Raw genomic sequence first — 21,742 nt, forward strand, 5'->3', positions numbered from 1 at the left:
ACGTTCTGCCGTTTGCAATAAACCAATGAAATAAGAAGGTAAATATCTGAATTATTAATATAAAAAGTAGGTTCTCCAAATTCACCACAAGATATTCCCTTTACTGACTCCTGAAGTCTCAGGATTAGTCCCCTTTTATGACCAGTATCATTAGTATTAAGTAATGCCCCTCTGGCTGTTGTGACCTGCCACATACGTGACATAGCACCAGCTTCTGACAATCTTGGCATTTACCATACAGGTTCATTATTTTTAGATTTTGATAGGTCAGACTTTTATGGATGCAGCGATACAAATATGTTTTGAGGGTTTTTTTATTTATTTTTAATGGGGGAAATGTGAGCTGATTAGTTATTAATTTTTCTACTTGAATTTTTAGTCCGTGTTGAGATTTTTGAACCTTCGATCCTTTGAGTAATAAATCTGTATACTGTGATACCATAGTATCAAACGGCTACACGGTGGCTCAGTGGTTAGCACTAGTGCTTCCTAAAACTGGGGTCCTAAGTACAAGTCCCACCAAGGTCTGAAGGGTTATTGTATGGATTTGCCTCTTCTTTTAACCTTGAACCTATGTTTTTATTTCTTTGTCAAAAAGAAGGTCAATTAAATGATACTGAAAAAAAACAACTAAATTTCCTTTATTTTTAGTTCCTCTGAGGGGGGACTTCATCCTGTGATGGTTTTCTTTATTGTTATACAAGAAATGTCATTCTCTTTAGTAACCGTAGCCTGGTGGCTCAGTGGTTAGCACAGATGGCCTGCGGCGCTGAGGTCCTGGGTTCAGCCCCCACCACATCCAAAAGGATAATTTCGATTACAAAAGGATGTAATTTCCATCTATTCTTGGCAACAAAAAAAAAAAACATTTACTTTTGAACCTGCGATGGTTGTGATCAGTTGTTCTATACATGGTGCATTATGTAGAAGGAATGACTATCCTTCATCTAAGGTGGTTATGACGGCTCAGTGGTTAGCACTGATGTTTTGCAGCACTTAGGTCCTGGGTTCGACTCTCACTAAAGTCAATTAGAAGACTGAACGATGATTTAGATATAGAAGAAATTATACTTGCATCTGGAGCAGTGGTGGCTCAGTGGTCAGTGTCACAGCCCTGCAGACCTGGGTTCCACCCCCACCATGGACACCTTCTGTATGGAGGCTGTAACTTGTATGTTCCCTGTGGCTTCCTTCCCCTGTCACTCCAGAGACACACTGATAGCTATTTATACTGTGACCCCTGATAATATATTGTCCTGTATAATAATAATTTTGTATAATAAAAATAATGTTATAATGAGTCCAGCTTGGACTTATTATAAAATGACTGTCTTCCTACAGAGAGACTTTTCTCCTCTCCTTCGTCCAAACTATTAGATCTCCACCACCTTATACAGTCCAAGATCTTGTGAGGTCACAGTATCTGTATGTCAAAGCAGGGAACATTCAGACTCTGTGCAGACAATGGGGATTGAACCCAGGTTCCCAGTGCTGCGACGCTAACCACTGAGCCACCACTGCCCCAGATGTAGGCATCACTTGTTCTGGTGAGAGAGTTGAACCTGGGATCTCAATTCTGTAAATCATCAGCTCTAACCTCAGAGCCATCGTGCCGCCTTACATAAACAATTGTCACTTCTTCCATGTAAAGAACAACTGATCGAACCCATCGCAGGTTCAAAAGTAATTTTTTATTTTTTGGGGCCATAAATAGATAAATTATTTGACAAAAGAAGGTCAATTAAATCTAACTTCCTTTTCGATGTTGTCTGTGGTAGGAGATGAAGCCAGGACCTCAATGCTATAGCCCATGTTTACTAACTACTGAGCTACCAGAATATATTATTCTTGTACAACATAACATATTGTGGGGCTCACAGTATAAATGTTCAATCAGCATGTTTGCAAAACAAGAAAGACACCCAAAAAAGAACATATAAAGTACATGCAAGGATTTGAACCCTGGATACCAATGCTGCAGCACAAGAGTGCTAACCACTGAGCCACCAACATACTGGAGCACATTTATCTGATATATAGTACATAAATATATATCTATATCCATAGAAATCTGTTACATAAATGTCCTGGGCAGAACGGTTGCAGCTCACAGGTTGACCTGTGCTATGGAAGTATGGATAATCACAGGCTCTTCACATATCCCAAAAAACATCACAGGTCTCAGATTTGATCCCAGAACCTCAGGACTGTAAAGCCACAGCACTAACCACTGAGCCACCATGCTGCAATAATAACAGCTCTGGTTACTGACTACAGATAAAACCGACATCCACTGATCCTGCACCACACCTACAGCAATAACATTGAGGTGGAAATGGGGTCTTTCGTTCACTGGATGTGTGAAAATTGCTTTCTAAAACAGGAAGTGGGTTGCTACAGCAGAAAAAAAAAGTCATTAAAGAGTTACTAACAAAAACACAATATGGTTTTATATGCAAATTGCCTCTTCTGAGAAAAAGAGGACTTAACTCTATAGCGCCACCTGTTGGAAGTAGCGATCCTACAAGTCACAATCAACCCTTTAACGAGTCGTGCAATATGACTTAGGATAAAAGCCAAATCAGTATCTCAATACTTATATGGTATTATATATATATATGGTATATATATATGGTTTTATAATAATTTACAATTACATAAATTCATTTGTATCAATATAACTCAATACCTGCCCTGTTTAGCAGTTCTCACCCCCACAGGATGCCCCTCCAGGCTCCATTCACCCAATTGGAATTGTCACCGTCCCAATGCTCGTGGGTGGTCATGCACAGTGCCGACTGGCTCAGCTTCCAGCCAGCATAGCTCTGCTCTGGGATGTGGGCAAAACGAGCTATAACTGATGATGTCATTGCAAGTTTTGTACCTTTCTTCATTACAACCCAGAGCTCATAAAGCAGGGTGCAGGTGCATTGATAACTAAACTGAATGATCTACTGCAGGCTGAGACTGTGTGTGTAGAGGGGGTGAGAGGAGCAATGTACTGCAGGATGGGGCTGTGTATGGAGAGGGAGAGCGGAGCGATGTACTGCAGGATGGGGCTGTGTATGGAGAGGGAGAGCGGAGCGATGTAATGCAGGATGGGGCTGTGTATGGAGAGGGAGAGAGGAGCGATGTACTGCAGGATGGGGCTGTATGGAGAGAGAGAGGAGCAATGTACTGCAGGATGGGGCTGTGTATGGAGAGGAGCGATGTACTGCAGGATGGGGCTGTGTATGGAGAGGGAGAGAGGAGCGATGTACTGCAGGATGGGGCTGTGTATGGAGAGGGAGAGAGGAGCGATGTACTGCAGGATGGGGCTGTGTATGGAGAGGAGCGATGTACTGCAGGATGGGCCTGCGTAGAGAGGGTGAGAAAAGAGATGTACTGCAGGATGGGGCTGTGTATAGACAGGGTGGCAGGAGCGATGTACTGCAGGATGGGGCTATGTATAGACAGGGTGGCAGGAGCGATGTACTGCAGGATGGGGCTGTGTATGGAGAGGGAGAGAGGAGCAATGTACTGCAGGATGGGGCTGTGTATGGAGAGGGAGAGAGGAGCGATGTACTGCAGGATGGGGCTGTGTATGGAGAGGGAGAGCGGAGCGATGTACTGCAGGATGGGGCTGTGTATGGAGAGGGAGAGGAGCGATGTACTGCAGGATGGGGCTGTGTATGGAGAGGAGCGATGTACTGCAGGATGGGGCTGTGTATGGAGAGGAGCGATGTACTGCAGGATGGGGCTGTGTATGGAGAGGAGCGATGTACTGCAGGATGGGGCTGCGTAGAGAGGGTGAGAAAAGAGATGTACTGCAGGATGGGGCTGTGTATGGAGAGGGAGAGGAGCGATGTACTGCAGGATGGGGCTGTGTATGGAGAGGAGCGATGTACTGCAGGATGGGGCTGTGTATGGAGAGGAGCGATGTACTGCAGGATGGGGCTGCGTAGAGAGGGTGAGAAAAGAGATGTACTGCAGGATGGGGCTGTGTATAGACAGGGTGGCAGGAGCGATGTACTGCAGGATGGGGCTATGTATAGACAGGGTGGCAGGAGCGATGTACTGCAGGATGGGGCTGTGTATGGAGAGGGAGAGAGGAGCAATGTACTGCAGGATGGGGCTGTGTATGGAGAGGGAGAGAGGAGCGATGTACTGCAGGATGGGGCTGTGTATGGAGAGGGAGAGCGGAGCGATGTACTGCAGGATGGGGCTGTGAATGGAGAGGGAGAGGAGCGATGTACTGCAGGATGGGGCTGTGTAGAGAGGGAGAGAGGAGCGATGGACTGCAGGATGGGGCTGTGTATGGAGAGGAGCGATGTACTGCAGGATGGGGCTGCGTAGAGAGGGTGAGAAAAGAGATGTACTGCAGGATAGGGCTGTGTATAGACAGGATGGCAAGAGCGATGTACTGCAGGATGGGGCTATGTATAGACAGGGTGGCAGGAGCGATGTACTGCAGGATGGGGCTGTGTATGGAGAGGGAGAGAGGAGCAATGTACTGCAGGATGGGGCTGTGTATGGAGAGGGAGAGAGGAGCGATGTACTGCAGGATGAGGCTGTGTAGAGAGAGAGAGGAGCGATGTACTGCAGGATGGGGCTGTGTATGGAGAGGAGCGATGTACTGCAGGATGGGGCTGCGTAGAGAGGGTGAGAAAAGAGATGTACTGCAGGATGGGGCTGTGTATAGACAGGGTGGCAGGAGCGATGTACTGCAGGATGGGGCTGTATGGAGAGAGAGGAGCAATGTACTGCAGGATGGGGCTGTGTATGGAGAGGAGCGATGTACTGCAGGATGGGGCTGTGTATGGAGAGGGAGAGAGGAGCGATGTACTGCAGGATGGGGCTGTGTACGGAGAGGGAGAGAGGAGCGATGTACTGCAGGATGGGGCTGTGTATGGAGAGGAGCGATGTACTGCAGGATGGGCCTGCGTAGAGAGGGTGAGAAAAGAGATGTACTGCAGGATGGGGCTGTGTATAGACAGGGTGGCAGGAGCGATGTACTGCAGGATGGGGCTATGTATAGACAGGGTGGCAGGAGCGATGTACTGCAGGATGGGGCTGTGTATGGAGAGGGAGAGAGGAGCAATGTACTGCAGGATGGGGCTGTGTATGGAGAGGGAGAGAGGAGCGATGTACTGCAGGATGGGGCTGTGTATGGAGAGGGAGAGAGGAGCGATGTACTGCAGGATGGGGCTGTGTATGGAGAGGGAGAGGAGCGATGTACTGCAGGATGGGGCTGTGTAGAGAGGGAGAGAGGAGCGATGGACTGCAGGATGGGGCTGTGTATGGAGAGGAGCGATGTACTGCAGGATGGGGCTGCGTAGAGAGGGTGAGAAAAGAGATGTACTGCAGGATGGGGCTGTGTATAGACAGGGTGGCAGGAGCGATGTACTGCAGGATGGGGCTGTGTATGGAGAGGGAGAGAGGAGCAATGTACTGCAGGATGGGGCTGTGTATGGAGAGGGAGAGAGGAGCGATGTACTGTAGGATGAGGCTGTATGGAGAGAGAGAGGAGCAATGTACTGCAGGATGGGGCTGTGTAGAGAGGGAGAGAGGAGCGATGTACTGCAGGATGGGGCTGTGTATGGAGAGGAGCGATGTACTGCAGGATGGGGCTGCGTAGAGAGGGTGAGAAAAGAGATGTACTGCAGGATGGGGCTGTGTATAGACAGGGTGGCAGGAGCGATGTACTGCAGGATGAGGCTATGTATAGACAGGGTGGCAGGAGCGATGTACTGCAGGATGGGGCTGTATGGAGAGAGAGAGGAGCAATGTACTGCAGGATGGGGCTGTGTAGAGAGGGAGAGAGGAGCGATGTACTGCAGGATGGGGCTGTGTATGGAGAGGAGCGATGTACTGCAGGATGGGGCTGTGTATGGAGAGGGAGAGGAGCGATGTACTGCAGGATGGGGCTGTGTATGGAGAGGAAGAGAGGAGCGATGTACTGCAGGATGGGGCTGTGTATGGAGAGGAGCGATGTACTGCAGGATGGGCCTGCGTAGAGGGTGAGAAAAGAGATGTACTGCAGGATGGGGCTGTGTATAGACAGGGTGGCAGGAGCGATGTACTGCAGGATGGGGCTATGCATAGACAGGGTGGCAGGAGCGATGTACTGCAGGATGGGGCTATGTATAGACGGTGGCAGGAGGGATGTACTGCAGGATGGGGCTGTGTATAGAGAGGGAGAGAGGAGCAATGTACTGCAGGATGGGGCTGTGTATGGAGAGGAGCGATGTACTGCAGGATTGGGCTGTGTATAGACAGGGTGGCAGGAGCGATGTACTGCAGGATGGGGCTGTGTATGGAGAGGGAGAGAGGAGCAATGTACTGCAGGATGGGGCTGTGTATGGAGAGGGAGAGAGGAGCGATGTACTGTAGGATGAGGCTGTATGGAGAGAGAGGAGCAATGTACTGCAGGATGGGGCTGTGTAGAGAGGGAGAGAGGAGCGATGTACTGCAGGATGGGGCTGTGTATGGAGAGGAGCGATGTACTGCAGGATGGGGCTGCGTAGAGAGGGTGAGAAAAGAGATGTACTGCAGGATGGGGCTGTGTATAGACAGGGTGGCAGGAGCGATGTACTGCAGGATGGGGCTGTGTATAGAGAGGGAGAGAGGAGCAATGTACTGCAGGATGGGGCTGTGTATGGAGAGGAGCGATGTACTGCAGGATGGGGCTGTGTATAGACAGGGTGGCAGGAGCGATGTACTGCAGGATGGGGCTGTGTATGGAGAGGGAGAGAGGAGCAATGTACTGCAGGATGGGGCTGTGTATGGAGAGGGAGAGAGGAGCGATGTACTGTAGGATGAGGCTGTATGGAGAGAGAGAGGAGCAATGTACTGCAGGATGGGGCTGTGTAGAGAGGGAGAGAGGAGCGATGTACTGCAGGATGGGGCTGTGTATGGAGAGGAGCGATGTACTGCAGGATGGGGCTGCGTAGAGAGGGTGAGAAAAGAGATGCACTGCAGGATGGGGCTGTGTATAGACAGGGTGGCAGGAGCGATGTACTGCAGGATGGGGCTATGTATAGACAGGGTGGCAGGAGCGATGTACTGCAGGATGGGGCTGTGTATGGAGAGGGAGAGAGGAGCAATGTACTGCAGGATGGGGCTGTGTATGGAGAGGGAGAGAGGAGCGATGTACTGCAGGATGGGGCTGTGTATGGAGAGGGAGAGAGGAGCGATGTACTGCAGGATGGGGCTGTGTATGGAGAGGGAGAGGAGCGATGTACTGCAGGATGGGGCTGTGTAGAGAGGGAGAGAGGAGCGATGGACTGCAGGATGGGGCTGTGTATGGAGAGGAGCGATGTACTGCAGGATGGGGCTGCGTAGAGAGGGTGAGAAAAGAGATGTACTGCAGGATGGGGCTGTGTATAGACAGGGTGGCAGGAGCGATGTACTGCAGGATGGGGCTGTGTATGGAGAGGGAGAGAGGAGCAATGTACTGCAGGATGGGGCTGTGGAGAGAGGAGCGATGTACTGTAGGATGAGGCTGTATGGAGAGAGAGAGAGGAGCAATGTACTGCAGGATGGGGCTGTGTAGAGAGGGAGAGAGGAGCGATGTACTGCAGGATGGGGCTGTGTATGGAGAGGAGCGATGTACTGCAGGATGGGGCTGCGTAGAGAGGGTGAGAAAAGAGATGTACTGCAGGATGGGGCTGTATATAGACAGGGTGGCAGGAGCGATGTACTGCAGGATGAGGCTATGTATAGACAGGGTGGCAGGAGCGATGTACTGCAGGATGGGGCTGTGTATGGAGAGGGAGAGAGGAGCAATGTACTGCAGGATGGGGCTGTGTGGAGAGGGAGAGAGGAGCGATGTACTGCAGGATGGGGCTGTGTATGGAGAGGAGCGATGTACTGCAGGATGGGGCTGTGTATGGAGAGGGAGAGAGGAGCGATGTACTGCAGGATGGGGCTGTGTATAGACAGGGTGGCAGGAGCGATGTACTGCAGGATGGGGCTGTGTATAGAGAGGGAGAGAGGAGCAATGTACTGCAGGATGGGGCTGTGTATGGAGAGGGAGAGAGGAGCAATGTACTGCAGGATGGGGCTGTGTATGGAGAGGGAGAGAGGAGCAATGTACTGCAGGATGGGGCTGTGTATGGAGAGGGAGAGAGGAGCGATGTACTGCAGGATGGGGCTGCGTATGGAGAGGGAGAGAGGAGCAATGTACTGCAGGATGGGGCTGCGTAGAGAGAGGGAGAGAGGAGCTATGTACTGTAGGATGGGGCTGCGTATAGCCAGGGTGGCAGGAGCAATGTACTGCAGGATGGGGCTGCGTAGGGAGAGAGGAGCAATGTACTGCAGGATGGGGCTGCGTAGAACGAGGGTGAAAGGAGCGATGTACTGCAGGATGGGGCCATGTACAGAGGGGGTGAGAGGAGCAATGTACCGCAAGATGAGACTGTATAGAGAGGGTGAAAGGAGTGATGTAATGTAGGCTGAGACTGTGTATAGAGGGGGTGAGAAGAGCAATGTACAGATGCATCTCACAAAATTAGAATATCATCAAAAAGTTAATTTATTTTAGCTCTTCAATACAATTGGGGCGCAATAAGTGACAAAAAGAAAGCATTTAGAGAATTAAAGGAAGTAGGTAGTGATGAGGCATTAAATACAAAAAATTAAATAAATTCTGTAAAAAGCAAATCAAGGCAGCAAAAATTGAGACAGAGAGACTCATTGCCAGAGAGAGTAAAAATAATCCCAAAATATTCTTTAACTACATAAATAGTAAGAAACTAAAAAATGATAGTGTCGGCCCCCTTAAAAATAGTCTGGGTGAAATGGTGGATGAGGATGAGGAAAAAGCCAATATGCTAAATGACTTTTTTTCATCAATATTTACACAAGAAAATCCCATGGCAGACAATATGATCAGTGATAACAAAAATTCCCAATTAAATGTCACCTGCTTAACCCAGCAGGAAGTACGGCGGCATCTAAAAATCACTAAAATTGACAGATCTCCGGGCCCGGATGGGATCCACCCCCGAGTACTGCAGGAACTAAGTACAGTCATTGATAGACCATTATTTTTAATCTTTAAAGAGTCCATAATAACAGGGTCTGTACCACAGGACTGGCGTATAGCAAATGTGGTGCCAATATTCAAAAAGGGGACAAAAACTGAACTCGGAAATTATAGGCCAGTAAGCTTAACCTCTACTGTGGGTAAAATCCTGGAGGGCATTCTAAGGGATGCTATACTGGAGTATCTGAAGAGGAATAACCTCATGACCCAGTATCAGCACGGGTTTACTAGGGACCGTTCATGTCAGACTAATTTGATCAGCTTCTACGAAGTAGTAAGTTCCGGACTGGACCAAGGGAACCCAGTGGACGTAGTGTATATGGACTTTTCAAAAGCTTTTGATATGGTGCCACACAAAAGGTTGATACATAAAATGAGAATAATAGGGATAGGGGAAAATATGTGTAAGTGGGTTAAGAGCTGGCTCAGGGATAGGAAACAAAGGGTGGTTATTAATGGAGCACACTCGGACTGGGTCGCGGTTAGCAGTGGGGTACTACAGGGGTCAGTATTGGGCCCTCTTCTTTTTAACATATTTATTAATGACCTTGTAGGGGGCATTCAGAGTAGAATTTCAATATTTGCAGATGACACTAAACTCTGCAGGGTAATCAATACAGGGGAGGACAATTTTATATTACAGGATGATTTATGTAAACTAGAAGCTTGGGCTGATAAATGGCAAATGAGCTTTAATGGGGATAAATGTAAGGTCATGCACTTGGGTAGAAGTAATAAGATGAATAACTATGTGCTTAATTCTAAAACTCTGGGCAAAACCGTCAATGAAAAAGACCTGGGTGTATGGGTGGATGACAAACTCATATTCAGTGGCCAGTGTCAGGCAGCTGCTACAAAGGCAAATAAAATAATGGGATGCATTAAAAGAGGCATAGATGCTCATGAGGAGAACATAATTTTACCTCTATACAAGTCACTAGTGCGACCACACTTAGAATACTGTGCACAGTTCTGGTCTCCGGTGTATAAGAAAGACACAGCTGAACTGGAGCGGGTGCAGAGAAGAGCGACCAAGGTTATTAGAGGACTGGGGGGTCTGCAATACCAAGATAGGTTATTACACTTGGGGCTATTTAGTTTGGAAAAACGAAGACTAAGGGGTGATCTTATGTTAATGTATAAATATATGAGGGGACAGTACAAAGACCTTTCTGATGATCTTTTTAATCATAGACCTGAGACAGGGACAAGGGGGCATCCTCTACGTCTGGAGGAAAAAAGGTTTAAGCATAATAACAGACACGGATTCTTTACTGTAAGAGCAGTGAGACTATGGAACTCTCTGCCGTATGATGTTGTAATGAGTGATTCGTTACTTAAATTTAAGAGGGGTCTGGATGCCTTTCTGGAAAAGTATAATGTTACAGGGTATATATACTAGATTCCTTGATAAGGCGTTGATCCAGGGAACTAGTCTGATTGCCGTATGTGGAGTCGGGAAGAATTTTTTTTCCCCAATGTGGAGCTTACTCTGCCACATGGTTTTTTTTGCCTTCCTCTGGATCAACATGTTTGTGCATGTTAGGTTAGGCTATGGGTTGAACTAGATGGACTTAAAGTCTTCCTTCAACCTTAATAACTATGTAAAATGTGAAACTCACATATTATATAGAGTCATTACAAACAGAGTGATCTATTTCAAGTGTTTATTTCTGTTAATGTTGAGGATTATGGCTTACAGCCAATAAAAACCCAAAAGTAATTATCTCAGTAAATTAGAATACTTTATAACACCAGCTTGAAAAATGATTTTAAAATCCGAAATGTTGGCCTACTGAAATGTACAGTATGTTCAGTAAATGCACTCAATACTTGGTCGGGGCTCCTTTTGCAGCAATTACTGCATCAACGCGGCGTGGCATGGAGGCGATCAGCCTGTGGCACTGCTGAGGTGTTATGGAAGCCCAGGTTGCTTTGATAGCAGCCTTCAGCTTGTCTGCATTGTTGGGTCTGGTGTCTCTCATCTTCCTCTTGACAATACTCCATAGATTCTCTATGGGGTTAAGGTCAGGCGAGTTTGCTGGCCAATCAAGCACAGTGATACTGTTGTTTGTAAACCAGGTGTTGGAACTTTTGGTAGTGTGGACAGGTGCCAAGTCCTGCTGGAGAATGACATTTCCATCTCCAAAAAGCTTGTTGGCAGAGGGAAGCATGAAGTGCTCAAAAATTTCCTAGTAGATGGCTGCACTGAATTTGGTCTTGATAAAACACAGTGTACCTATACCAGCAGATGACATGGCTCCCCAAACCATCACTGATTGTGGAAACTTCAAACTAGACCTCAATTGGCTCGGATTGTCTGTCTCTTCAGTCTCCCTCCAGACTCTGGGAACTTGATTTCCAAGGCCTAGTGTGAAGTATCCACAATCACTGATGGTTTGGGCAGCCACGTCATCTGCTGGTGTTGGTCCACGATGTTTTATCAAGACCAAAGTCAGCACAGCCGTCTACCAGGAAATTTTAGAGCACTTCATGCTTCCCTCTGCCGACAAGCTTTTTGGAGATTGAAATTTTATTCTCCAGCAGGACTTGGCTCCTGTCCACACTGCCAAAAGTACCAATTCCTTGTTTACAAATGACAGTTTCACTGTGCTTGATTGGCCAGCAAATTCGTCTGACCTTAACCCCATAGAGAATCTATGGGGTATTGTCAAGAAGAAGAAGATAGACACCAGACCCAACAATGCAGACGAGCTGAAGGCTGCTATCAAAGCAACTTGGGCTTCCATAACACCTCAGCAGTGCCACAGCCTCCATGCCACGCCGCGTTGAAACAGTAATTGATGCAAAAGGAGACCCGAACAAGTATTGAGTGCATTTACTGAACATACATTTCAGTAGGCCAACATTTCGGATTTTAAAATCATTTTGCAAGCTGGTGTTATGAAGTGTTTACTGAGATATTGACTTTTGGGTTTTCATTGGCTGTAAGCTAAAATCATCAACATTAACAGAAATAAACACATGAAATAGATCACTCTGTAATGACTCTATATAATATGAGTTTCACTTTTTGTATTGAAGAACTGATATAAATTAACTTTTTGATGATATTCTAATTTTGTGAGATGCACCTGTACTGCAGGATGGGGCTGTGTATAGAGAGGAGCAATGTACTGCAGGATGGGACTATAGAAGAGAGGAGCGATACACTGCGGGATGGGGCTGTGTATACAGAAGGTGAGAGGAGCAATGTACTGCAGGATGGGGCTGTGTATTGAGGGGGTGAGAGGAACGACGTACTGCAAAATGGGGCCATGTATCGAGGCACGTAGAGATAGTGTACATGATGGAGGTCAATTCTCAAAAAGCAGGTGGACAAACAAAAACACACACATTGTGATGAGCTTAAGAATGGATTGGACAAGATTGTGTGGTCATCAGGTAGGATCTGCCCAGAAGCCGATATCCAGCTTCCGGGCGAAGGACAGAAGTCTGGAGAATAAGGAGCAGAAGTCTGAAGAATAAGACGCAGGAATCTGAGGAATAAGTGGCAGGAGTGTGGAGGATAAGTGGCAGGAGTGTGGAGGATAAGGGGCAGGAGTGTGGAAGATAAGGGGCAGGAGTGTGGAGAATAAGGGGCAGGGGTGTGGAGGATAAGGGGCAGGAGTGTGGAGAATAAGGGGCAGGAGTGTGGAGAATAAGGGGCAGGAGTGTGGAGAATAAGGGGCAGGAGTGTGGAAAATAAGGGGCAGGAGTGTGGAGAATAAGGGGACAGGAGTGTGGAGAATAAGGGGACAGGAGTGTGGAGAATAAGGGGACAGGAGTGTGGCGAATAAGGGGCAGGGGTCTGGAGAATAAGGGGCAGGAGTGTGGAGAATAAGGGGACAGGAGTATGGAGGATAAGGGGCAGGAGTGTGGAGAATAAGGGGGAGGAGTGTGGAGGATAAGGGGCAGCAGTGTGGAGGATAAGGGGACAGGAGTATGGAAGATAAGGGGCAGGAGTGTGGAGAATAAGGGGCAGGAGTGTGGAGAATAAGGGGACAGGAGTGTGGAGAATAAGGGGACAGGAGTGTGGAGAATAAGGGGCAGGAGTGTGGAGAATAAGGGGACAGGAGTGTGGAGAATAAGGGGACAGGAGTGTGGAGGATAAGGGGCAGGAGTGTGGAGAATAAGGGGGAGGAGTGTGGAGGATAAGGGGCAGGAGTGTGGAGGATAAGGGGGCAGGAGTGTGGAAGATAAGGGGCAGGAGTGTGGAGAATAAGGGGCAGGAGTGTGGAGGATAAGGGGGCCGGAGTGTGGAGAATAAGGGGACAGGAGTATGGAGGATAAGGGGCAGGAGTGTGGAGAATAAGGGGACAGGAGTATGGAGGATAAGGGGGAGGAGTGTGGAGGATAAGGGGCAGGAGTGTGGAGGATAAGGGGGCAGGAGTGTGGAAGATAAGGGGCAGGAGTGTGGAGGATAAGGGGGCCGGAGTGTGGAGGATAAGGGGGCCGGAGTGTGGAGAATAAGGGGACAGGAGTATGGAGGATAAGGGGCAGGAGTGTGGAGAATAAGGGGCAGGAGTGTGGAGAATAAGGGGCAGGAGTGTGGAGGATAAGGGGCAGGAGTGTGGAGAATAAGGGGCAGGAGTGTGGAAGATAAGGGGCAGGAGTGTGGAGAATAAGGGGACAGGAGTATGGAGGATAAGGGGCAGGAGTGTGGAGAATAAGGGGCAGGAGTGTGGAGGATAAGGGGCAGGAGTGTGGAGGATAAGGGGCAGGGGTGTGGAAGATAAGGGGCAGGGGTGTGGAGGATAAGGGGCAGGAGTGTGGAGAATAAGGGGCAGGAGTGTGGAGAATAAGGGGCAGGAGTGTGGAGAATAAGGGGCAGGAGTGTGGAGAATAAGGGGCAGGAGTGTGGAGAATAAGGGGACAGGAGTGTGGCGAATAAGGGGCAGGGGTCTGGAGAATAAGGGGCAGGAGTGTGGAGAATAAGGGGACAGGAGTATGGAGGATAAGGGGCAGGAGTGTGGAGAATAAGGGGGAGGAGTGTGGAGGATAAGGGGCAGGAGTGTGGAGGATAAGGGGACAGGAGTATGGAAGATAAGGGGCAGGAGTGTGGAGAATAAGGGGCAGGAGTGTGGAGAATAAGGGGACAGGAGTGTGGAGAATAAGGGGACAGGAGTGTGGAGAATAAGGGGACAGGAGTGTGGAGAATAAGGGGACAGGAGTGTGGAGAATAAGGGACGAGTGTGGAGGATAAGGGGCAGGAGTGTGGAGAATAAGGGGGAGGAGTGTGGAGGATAAGGGGCAGGAGTGTGGAGGATAAGGGGGCAGGAGTGTGGAGGATAAGGGGCAGGAGTGTGGAGGATAAGGGGGCAGGAGTGTGGAAGATAAGGGGCAGGAGTGTGGAGAATAAGGGGCAGGAGTGTGGAGGATAAGGGGCAGGAGTGTGGAGAATAAGGGGCAGGAGTGTGGAGAATAAGGGACGAGTGTGGAGGATAAGGGGCAGGAGTGTGGAGAATAAGGGGGAGGAGTGTGGAGGATAAGGGGCAGGAGTGTGGAGGATAAGGGGGCAGGAGTGTGGAAGATAAGGGGCAGGAGTGTGGAGAATAAGGGGCAGGAGTGTGGAGGATAAGGGGCAGGAGTGTGGAGAATAAGGGGCAGGAGTGTGGAGGATAAGGGGCAGGAGTGTGGCGGATAAGGGGCAGGAGTGTGGAGGATAAGGGGGCCGGAGTGTGGAAGATAAGGGGCAGGAGTGGAGAATAAGGGTCAGGAGTGTGGAGAATAAGGGTCAGGAGCAGTAGCGTAGCTACCAGGGGGGCCCTGTGCTCTGAGGGGGCCCACCCGGAGCTACGCTACTGTCAGGGCCGGCGTTAGGGGCCCCTGCCTCCGGTCAATGTTTAGCTTTAGTTTCCCGTGTTTGTGCTGTGTATGTAGCTAAAGTAACATGCACGGTACAAACATGATCACAGGGAGTCAGCAGAGAGAAGGAACAGAAAGCCTCCAATCAGAGTGCAGGGAGTGAGTCATGTGATCGCTCTTCTGCAGTCTGTGGAGGAGAGGGGGAAGGGAGGCCACTCACCCAATCCCGGCTGAGCGCGCTCTGCTTCAAAGCTCCTGTGCTGCAGAGAAGTGATCATCATCATCAGCTCCAGCGGGGGCGCAGGGGGACTCTGCCTCTGACTGTGACCTGAGCTCACTGCCTACACATGATGTCTGCAGCATCTGACGGAGGAGCCTGAGGAGCAGCCCCCAGGACCAGAGGACACTCTCCACACAGCATGTTGAGTATCTTGGCACATGTCATTTGCTAATTGATATGTCTGATCTGTTGCCTTGAATACATACATACAGGCACAGTATATAAAGCAATGAAGGTTCTTAAAGGGAACCTGTCACCCGTTTTTAAAAGATGAGATAAAAATAGCGTTAAATAGGGGCAGAGCTGTGCTTTACATTAGTGTCTTTGTGTGCCTTTACTCCCCAGCTATGCTGTCGAAATACCTTTGTAAAGTTGCCGTTTTGGGCTGTCACTCACGCTGGTCTGGTCAAATGGGCGTGGTGACAGCGCTGTTTCTTCCCCCAGATCTTGCTTATCTGTCCGTTGATGGCGTAGTGGTGTGCGCATGTCCAGCTGCCGAATCCACTGCGCAGGTGAAGGAAAAGAGCGCGATCTGCGCTGTTCCCCTGGTGATCGGTGGGGGCGCCCATTTTCCTGAGGCCGCACGTGCGCAGATGGAGCGCTCTGCTGCACGGGGCTTCAGGAAAATGGCTGCGGGATGTCGCGCGTGCGCAGATGGAGATCGCGGCAGCCATTTTCCTGAAGCCCCGGGAAGCCGAGCACTCCATCTGCGCACGCGCGGCCTCAGGAAGATGGCGCACACCACTACGCCACCAACGGACAGATAAGCAAGGTCTGGGGGAAGAAACAGCGATGTCACCACGCCCATTTGACCAGACCAGCGTGAGTGACAGCCCAAAATGGCGACTTTACAAAGGTATTTCGGCAGCATAGCTGGGGAATAAAGGCACACAAAAGACACTAATGTAAAGCACAGCTCTGCCCCTATTTAACGCTATTTTTATCTCATCTTTAAAAAACGGGGTGACAGGTTCCCTTTAAACTTGTTTATCCTGCAATCTGGACAGACACTGCACACTGACATGTGATCGATAAGTGTCTTCGCACATAATTTATTTACTGCTGATTAGCTTATGAGAAGGAGAATGATTACTTTCTTAAGTTTGCGAGCAGCTGGAATCTTGCAGGACGGCTTTTACATGTGGGAGCCTGTCACCATATAAGGTCCGGCCAGCATCTGTACGCCCTCACATAGTGTTCTAGAATGCTCTCTGTGTCCCCAATCCTCTATGCAAGGCACAAAAAAAGAGCTGTTATTATAATCACGGATGGCGCAGTCCGGGCGCTGACCCTCTTCCTGTGATCGCTGTCCCTCTTCGTGTGGAAGACGCGTCCTACATCATGCATTCAGTGTCCTCTATCGCACTCCCATGCAGGCGCACTTCTCTTTGCCCTGCTGAAGTCAGAGCACAGTATTGTAGTGCGCATGCGCCGGCTTTATTTCCAGGTCATCAGCGCCCTTTGGCCTTTCCCAGCGCACATGCACTACAGTACTTGGCTCTGCTTTCAGCAGCCTAGAGAGAAGTGTGCCTGCACAGGAGCTCGATGGGTGACACTGTGTGGATGACGTAGGATGTGTCATACAGATGAAGCAGTAATGGAGGATGGCGATCTTAAGTCAAGACCAGCTATGCCTTGGTGAGATCCATTGGTGAGTATAATGAGAGGTCATTTTTATGCCTTGCGGAGGGGATTGGGGACACATTTACAGCCTTCCTTATAGAGGCTGCCTATGGGAGCTGCATTATACTATATAGTCTTCCTATGTGAAGGGCATTATACTATAGGGTGTGCCTATGGGGAGTGCATGATACTATATGGAGGCCTATGGGGAATGTATTATACCATATTGAGGACTATCCGGTGTATTATGCTATATGGAGGCTATCTAGAGGGCCATCATTCAGTGTGGAGATTACAGCGACGGGGCCATCATACAGTGTTGGAGCCAGTTTGGAGGATATTAACGGGTCAGTATATACAGTGGGGGGCATCATACTGTGTATAGGGGAGCTGTACAGTGGGGGAGACTTGGGACTTTATTAAATGTAAAGTGGGCACTTATTCTTACAGGGGAACTCAGGTTACCGTGACTATCAAAGGGTCACACACAGAGGGCATTATTACTTTCTAGGGGACAAAATGTGGGCACTGTTTTTTAGGGCACTTGCACCCGGCATTACTATATTATAGAGGGGTGCTTTAGAATTTAGAGGGCACAGAGAACCACATAGCAAGTGCAGTAATAGGGACACATACGGCAGCAGCGGCTCAGTATTGGGGTATCAGGGGCAGTAATAGGGACACATACGGCAGCGGCGGCTCAGTATTGGGGTATCAGGTGCAGTAATAGGGACACATACGGCAGCGGCGGCTCAGTATTGGGGTATCAGCAGGATGAGGAGGTTGTACAGGTTGGGAATAGATGGTGATGGTGCTGGAATGTGAGAAGTGAAACGTGTCTTTGTTGTATTCTCTGCAGATGAGTTGTAGCTGGAAGAAGTTGTCATGTCGGTTTGGGCCAGATGGAAAAGATGGGAAAAATGAACAATTCTATCAGAAAGAACGTCAGAGGTAAGTCATTATCTGTAACTGTGCAGTGATCTGTTATATGTTCTGTAGGACTGGTATCTACCACTGACCATATGGCGGTAATATCAGTGTTGGTGTTTATATAGAGATTATCTTCAGTAACAGCGCAGCCGTCTGCTGAGGTTCTCCTCCACTATTAGGGCGCATCACTGAATTGTAATGAAGGTTACCTGGTTAGGGGCCCACTCAGAAGCTTCCCCCCCCTGGACCAAAACCCTAGCTATGCCTCTGGTCAGGAGTGAGGAGGATAAGGACAGGAGTGTGGAGAATAAGGGGCAGAAGTCTGGAGAATAAGGGGCAGGAGTGTGGAGAATAAGGGGCAAGAGTGTGGAGGATGAGGGGCAGGAGTGTGGAGGATGAGGGGCAGGAGTGTGGAGGATGAGGGGCAGGAGTGTGGAGGATGAGGGGCAGGAGTGTGGAGGATGAGGGGCAGGAGTGTGGAGGATGAGGGGCAGGAGTGTGGAGGATGAGGGGCAGGAGTGTGGAGGATGAGGGGCAGGAGTGTGGAGGATGAGGGGCAGGAGTGTGGAGGATGAGGGGCAGGAGTGTGGAGGATGAGGGGCAGGAGTGTGGAGGATGAGGGGCAGGAGTGTGGAGGATGAGGGGCAGGAGTGTGGAGGATGAGGGGCAGGAGTGTGGAGGATGAGGGGCAGGAGTGTGGAGGATGAGGGGCAGGAGTGTGGAGGATGAGGGGCAGGAGTGTGGAGGATGAGGGGCAGCAGTGTGGAGGATGAGGGGCAGGAGTGTGGAGGATAAGGGACCGGAGTGTGGAGGATAAGGGGCAGAAATGTGGTGAATATTTAGGCTTCACATAAACTTCATGGATTTGTTAATAAAAGTGTAAAATGCATGAAATGCTTGTAATGGTTTGTTTTCACACTGCAGTTCTACTTTTTACTCGCAGCTTTGAACCTCCCAGCCATTGTTTCATACCTGCAGCGAGTCCTTTCAGGAACTCTTTATGTACTACTTACAAATGACGTGAATGTGATGGGGGGTCTGCTTCTCACACTCATTCAACCAATAATGACATAACACCCTGCAGTCGTTCCCACATCTACAGGACACTTCTTGGTATCAGCACTCGCAGTTTGGTTAGGCCAGCGAGACGCCTGCCTGGGCTTAGGGTTACACCAGCACACCGAGCGGGTACACAGACAGTGGAGGGTTAAACTGTGCATCCTCCATGGACCCCACCTCTCAGGCAGCTCCCGCACTGCACACTGACCGGAACAGTCCTCCCAATGAGCCTTCTCCATATTTACATGGCAGACCCTCTGCTTCTTCCTTGCATGGTCCATAATTATCGGCGATGGTGGAGGAGATGTTACATTGTGTTCAGCTTTTATTATTGCAATGATTTCATGAAAAAAACATCCTGAATGTTGTACATTGCGTTAATAAACTGGATTTACAATGGGGGGGACATTTTTATTGCACCTGGATTTAGCCAGTAGAAATGGGAAAACGTAAGAAGATGGATATAGTCCATGAGCCAAGAACCAAATTTGACGATATCGGTACCAAGCGGAGTGACTAATTCTCTTTGGTATTTTTAGGTAGATGCATGTCTGTAGTTTATTTTTTGATATGATAGCCCTTACATATACGTAGCTTATTAACCCCTTCAGCCCTAGGCCTATTTGTACCCAAGTGCCTAAGCCAATCTGACCTGTGCCACTTCATGGGCTAATAACTTTGGAACGCTTTCACCTATCCAAGCCATTCTGAGATTGTTTTCTCGTGACATATTGTACTTCACGTCAGTGCTAAATGGGAGTCAATATATTTTACCTTTCTATATAAAAAAATGCTAAATATTCGGAAATTTTGGAAAAATCGGCAATTTTTTAACTTTGAAATTCTCTGCTTTTTACAAAAATACTGATACCCCCCATAATAGTTATTAATTTACACTCCCCACATGTTTACTTCATATTGGCATCATTTTGAAAATGAAACCTTATTGTTTTACGACGTAATAGGGCTTATAGTTTTATGCGCAATTTTTCACATTTACAGCAAAACCCACTTTTCAAAGGACCAAGTCACTTCTGAAGTCACTTTAAGGGGCTTACATAACAGAAACCACCCATAAATTACCCCATTTTGCAAACTACACCCCTCAAGCTGTTCAAAACTCATTTTTAAAAACTGTTAACCCTTTAGGTGTTCCACAGGAATTTTAGCATGAGCCAAGAACCAAATATGACGATATCGGTACCACCCGGAGTGACTAGATGTAGTATTTGTAACAAAATTTAATCCAAGTTATGTAAATACACACTGAACATGTCATGTGCATATATATATATATATATATATATATATATATATATATATATATATATATATATATATATATGTTACTCCATAATATCTTCAACATCGGACTCTGAATCTGACTGTTGTTCTACTGGCTCGTCTTCAGTACCCTTGTTCTGGCATGTCTGTAATCTGCACATGTCTGTGCACTTCAGGCCATTGCTGAGGCAAGTACACTGAGGAAGTTCACATGACCGCACACACTTGCAGGACAGTAGCTGTATAATAGCTTCTGGTGCTGGTGCCCCTTGCATCCACTTGACAACAAGCTTTCCGTCGTTATCTATCATCCAACCGCAGTCTGTTGGGTTTGCAACCCATGGCTGGCTCTGCAGACTTCTCCTCCAGATCGCAGCCTGGTAGTTTGCACGCAGTGCATGCATGAAAAGGCAGTCCTGGCAAGGAGGGAGTTGACTTGACTCTACCACTCCACGTCTGGCACAGAACAGCTGATAACGGAGCCTGTTTACCTCAGTTGTTTGGGTAGTTGGCAGGTACATGTGGCAGGTGATTTCCTGTAACTTCTCAAAAAGTTCGGTAGACACTTCCCATGAACGACCAACTTCCTGAAAGGCATCCTGGTATGTCTTGTTCATCTTCAACTGCTTGAGTGTCGTCATCTTCCCACGGCCAGCGAATGCACTGACGGTGTCACAGCCTGTAAATGCATGCATACCAATCAATGAATCACATACGCTGCCTCCCAATGTTCGGCTCAGAGTGGTGATATCCAGGAATCTTGTCCGGTTCTGTGTACCGCATTTCTGGAACAGGTGGGATGGGATTTTGTGGCACATGCCCAGACACAGGACCATGACATCAGTATCCTCCGAAGTGATGATGACCGACTTGTAACCAGATTCTGCTGCATGAAGAGCATGGAGAAGGAGGCGTTTGTCTGCTTCTTCTTGATTTGACTTAAGGTCAGCAGCCTCTTCCCACTGTTCTTTGGTGATCTTAAAGCAGAGCTGCTCACATGTGACATACAGCTCCTTCTCCTCAAGCTTCTCCCTGTGGTGTTTCGCCTTCCATTCTTCTACCAGAAACTTTATGAGACTTGCCTTGTTGGAGGAACTACTTAGAAGCTTTTTCCACTGCTGGATGTTGTGCCCATGTTGAATGTTCTTGAAATGGATCCCTGTGCCTTCATATCTGTTGACTCTTTCTGTATCTTTGATGGATGTCTCCTTGTAGACGTCAAAGACAATATCAATGCGCTTGCTCTTAGCACCCTCATGGATAGCGCGACTCATTGCTGTGCCTGCTAGCTGGCCAAATGTTGCATTGTTTCCCTTCAGTTTCTGAACCAGGCTCATCCCATCAATGATGGTTGCAGAGGGCTCGGGGATCACTTCTGCAGGACGAGCATTCCTCTCCAACTCCCTTGCGAGGGCAGCCTTGTTGGTCTTGCGGATAGACCCATCACCATTGGCAAGTGCCCATGGCAATGGACCCAGGGGATGAGTCAAGACATCACTCATTTGTAGCTTTCTGTTCTCAGCTACAAGTATCATCTGGCCAAATAGGTTTCTGTCAGCCTTCAAAATTACCTCCTTGCCAAGACCTTGTCTGCGTGTCTTCATTTGGATGTTAGAGAACGTTTTAAGTTTGTTCTTCGTCATCTTGTCATGAAACAATGTAGTTGGCTTATCGGTACCCAAACGCTCATCCTTGAATGTTTGATATGCATCCTCTCCTATACTGTATGC

At 48.5% G+C, this 21,742-nt stretch overlaps 2 protein-coding genes across 5 annotated transcripts in view; one reads left to right on the plus strand and one right to left on the minus strand.

Annotated features, from left to right (window-relative positions):
- The window catches only part of LOC143798623 (protein kinase C theta type-like), a 1,028,586-nt gene that overhangs the window by 516,426 nt on the left and 490,418 nt on the right, over positions 1-21,742 (plus strand). The gene's annotated exons all lie outside the window — the stretch shown is intronic.
- LOC143781131 (epithelial cell adhesion molecule-like) overlaps positions 1-21,742 on the minus strand; it is a 32,825-nt gene that overhangs the window by 3,663 nt on the left and 7,420 nt on the right. The window lies entirely within an intron of this gene.

This window comes from Ranitomeya variabilis, chromosome 1 (genome assembly GCF_051348905.1).
Source record: "Ranitomeya variabilis isolate aRanVar5 chromosome 1, aRanVar5.hap1, whole genome shotgun sequence".
NCBI classification, from domain to species: domain Eukaryota; kingdom Metazoa; phylum Chordata; class Amphibia; order Anura; family Dendrobatidae; genus Ranitomeya; species Ranitomeya variabilis.